The sequence below is a fragment of the Psammomys obesus genome, unplaced genomic scaffold, assembly GCF_907164565.1.
Source record: "Psammomys obesus unplaced genomic scaffold, mPsaObe1.curated_primary_1811, whole genome shotgun sequence".
Classification (NCBI taxonomy): Eukaryota; Metazoa; Chordata; class Mammalia; order Rodentia; family Muridae; genus Psammomys; species Psammomys obesus.
Window position 1 is genome coordinate 3,698,071 of NW_026585689.1, and position 4,359 is coordinate 3,702,429.

Here is a 4,359-nt window from a genome sequence, read left to right on the forward strand (position 1 = left end):
GCAAGGAGGGGGGGTAGCTTGATTTCAGGTAACGTCAAACCTCAGCTATAAATAAACCCAGTGAGGAAAATGAATCCTCAGAGAGTCTGTGTCGTGTCAGGTACATCTGAATGTCGCAGAACAGATTCCCAATTATAATCATCAGTGCAGAGGAAGCCAGAGATCCAAACAGCTAAGGTTAAGAGGAGAAAGCTGAAGGAACATGAGCTGTGATGGGATGGAAAAGGAAGGGGTTGCTGAGGCTCGGACGCGAGCTCAGCGAGAGCTTTTTAGCTGATGACTCACAGTGGCTATAATCAGTACATCCAGAAAGGACAGATGAGCATCTCACAAAACATTGCACACACAACCCCAGACCCTCTCTGCTCTGTGTGAGCCCAGACTGTAGCAAATGCCTTGCTCTAATCTGGTGGTTCGGTCTGAATCTGGGGCTAGGAGGAAATGGAGCAGAACTCCAGGGAAAAAAATACATGTGGAAATGAAAGTCCAAGTGATGAAGAATAATAACATTAATTGTAACCTCAAAGGAAATATCACCTGAAGAGAGGATGAGGTTCAAGGTCATATGTTCTATAAACCACTGGCTTTTCCATAGGAACTCAGGCAGTCTGATAAGACAGAACTCAGGAAATTGAAGGGGCTGAGACAGCAGCAGAAGTGTGAGGCTCAAAAAAGGACCAGACCTTCATAGTACAGCAAACTGTATGAATGAATACACTGAGTGGTCCAGATTGGAAGCCCGTTTAGTGGGGAAAAATCTGAACAGATGCTACACAGTCTTCTGGACCTGGCAAGGTCTCTGCTCCCAGGAACTCACAGGAGCCCTGGTTGCCTGCAGGAGACCGAGTCAGTCAGAATTCCTGTAGGCATGATGGGTGTGGAACTCACAGGCTCCACCTCCAGCTGAGGAGCTGTTCTCATTGATGGCTGCGGGAGGAAGAACAGTTCATTTCCTTCAGGGGTGTGGTCCCTGGTAGGATGCCCGCTCTCTTAGTGGTTGGCATTCCGTCGATGCGATGCACATGAGCGGGAGCACTAACTGGGCTCAGTGTGTTTAAAAAGAAAAAAGACATGAAAATGGGGAGCAGTATGTGATGGGGCGCCATGAGAAGAGTTTGGAGAAGGGGGAAAGAGGATGAATACGATCAAAACACACTGCATATATGTGTGAATAAATAAAAATATAATTTAAAAATCTGAGTAGGTACCGTGTGGGTACAGTATTTACCTAAAATATTTGAGCTCTTAGTTTAGGCAGGACGTTGTGCACATCATTCTGGTCAGGGCGTCTCAACTTCTGTGGATGATTCATCTGTTCCTGGCTTTATTTGTACAGATGTTGTCACTGGCATAGATAAAGGGAAGGAAGGGATTGCTCAGACACTGATGGACTGAGGAGAGGAGCCCCAGGGCCTGAACTTGACCCCCCTCTCACAGACAGGACAGGAGAGCACTTCAAGGCCAAGCAATGTCCACAGTTGCCACGTGAGCAAAGCACCAGTGCAGAAAGTGGGCGTGGCGGCGCGACAAGGTGTGTCGGTCAGTTCTGTCTTCCCTGTGACCAAATGGCAGTGTGACGAGACGCAAGGGGGGAAATATTTATTTTAATTTCTGGTCCCAAAGGGATTAGTCTCATTGTGACAGCCAGGGCCTTGCTGGAGCAGAAAGATCCACACTGTGTCAGCCAGCAAGCAGAGTAAAAGGTACTAAGGAAGAAGCTGCTGCAAAGTAGACCTTCCAAGGACATGCTTCCCAGTGAGCTACTTTCCCCAATGTACCCTCTTTTTACCACATCCCAATAATAATTTTATGAATCTGTCAAGGAATTAATTCAGTGATCAGAGCCCCCACGATCTATTTATGTCTGAAATACCATCATAGTCGTACTTAGGGCTGTGCTTTATTAATTCCCTAGACAACTCTCAACCTAATCAACGTTTACAGTGAAGAGTAGTGATCACATAAGGGCACACTGAATCCTAAGAAACGACCAGCTATTGTTTGCCCCATAGTTTTCATCATTTCCATGAAATGATTAGAAATTGCGAGGGTGAATGCTGTGAATCAAGTTCATGGTATAGCTCATCTGGTCTTCACTCTGCTTTTCCAAGATACACCCAGGAAGATGATTTTGGAAATGGGTGAGCTAAAATATAATCCATTTATTTGTTTTTTTATTTGAGTGATTCCAGAAGGAATAGGCAAACCTTATTCTATAAAGGATCAGACAGTAAATACTTTAGGATCTATGAAGCCCGCAATCTCTGTAGATAACTCTCAGCTTTCAGTTGTAGCTTGAAATCAGCCATTGACAATAAAAGCTTAACTGAATGTGGTGAGTTTTCACCACGGCCAACAGCTTGCTTGCCCTGCTGTACAGCCTTGGGTATCTAGCGATGTTCAATCATCTTTCCCTTCTTAATACCCTCCAAACTAAATTTTGTTAAATGTTGCCATATAATCTCAATTTATAGACACGTTGTGACTTAATAATATTTATTGTCTGACTGCCTAAGTCTCTTCCCAATTTTAAATAACATCTTTTTGTATGTTTTCAAGAATTAATGTCTCAAACTTTAATATGATTCTTAGGAGGAAAAGTGCCTTATTAATCATTTAAGGTTCACTTGTGCATTCAGTGAAGGCTGATCTGATATTTCTTGATAAGATTTGCAATATTAAAAGAAAAGATGATCTACTAAGCTATCAATTTAAAATCATTAGCCTTTCAAAAGTCCAAGATATAATGCTGTTTTTACTGCTCTTTTGTTTGCTTTATTTTCTCATGTTTGAGAAATAAGAAGGAACTTCTTAATATGCTGCCCTAAAATATGCATGAGAAAGTTTAGATTTTATAACTATTTTTTAACTCTCCGTGCAGTATGTGGATTGTTTAGCAGACGTCCTTAGACTTGTATCATTGCCAGTTTCCTTAAGTGACAATTTTTTCTTGTTGTAGGTACTCATGAAGTTTTACAGACAATGAAAGCTATCATTTGAAACATTCAGCTTCTTGTAGCAGAATGTATTATTGCATGGAGAATTTTGACAGCAGGTTAAGGATGTCTTGGTCTTTCTGCATACGGGGATCTGGCTGGCAAAATTGGGAGATGGAAAAATGTCTTCAAGTTAGTGCTGCTGAATCTGAGCGTCACTGCATGAGTTTGCGGGTGCCGCTATTTCAGAATACACAGACTGGTCCTTACACAACAGAAATTCATGTTCACACACTTCTGGCAAGTTCTGTTTCTCCTGAGACCTATGTCCTCCGCTTACAGGCAGATGGCTGCCTTCTCGCTATGTCCTCATGTGATCTTGCCTCCTTCTTCACACATCCTTGCCATCTTCATCTTGTGAGGATACCAGCCCTGTGGGATAAAGGCCACAGCCCCATTTGATCTTTATGTCCTATTAAAGGTCCTATTTCCAAAGATAGTCACTTGTCTCACGTCTGAGGGTTGGAGCTTCAACAATTTGGTGAAAATATAATTTACTCCTTAAATATCTCAGTTAACTTGATATGCTTATGGACCTGCAGGATTCCAGGCTTGGAGCGTAACAAAAGCCCAATCCCTGAGGACAGGTGTTAAGGAACACCACCAACGTGTGGGGCCTGGGGAAGTGGGGTTGGTGGGGGAATGACACTAGCCTTGAGCTATGGGAGGCAAGAAGACTTATTTCTCATCAATTTCAGTAACAGCTACTGAGAATTAATCCCCATGAGGAGAAACACCTGTATGAGAAGTCAAGCCCACCTCTGACCCAACTGAAAATCTCACCATACTCATCTGCAAACCACATAGATCAGTCTTAGAGGTCAGGAGGGCATCGGGACAATGTAACAAACAACTTATTCTGACCTAAGGTGTACCTTTACAGATAATTCTGGAAATCTCTATGAGGAAGAAGAGCCATCCTAATTTCTTCTATCATATTTGCCCAGCCATAGGAGCCCATTTCATGAGGTAAGATTAAGTGAGCTGTGACCACAAACCATTCTGATGAGCAATTTATGAAGCAGTCTTGAAGCTGAAACAGTGTGTCTTTATGTTCGCTCGAGCTGGAATCCAGAACAAATCAGAATTAACAATGAGCCACAATTCAAATTCATTCTACAAGCTAGCTCTCTTCTATTTTGTGATGACACATGTAGGAATAAGACATTTCAGGCTCATGCAAGTATGATCATACTTGTATGATCAAGACTGTGAATGGGACATTTCAAGAAGGCAGGGTCCATCAGCCAAAATTTAGTTACATGGTTTTAGATTATCTGCAAGAGTATTGAGAAAGGAAAGTTGTCATGGATCCCTTAGGTTTTTCTTTCTTTCTTTGGAACACACAACTACTGTCAGTTTT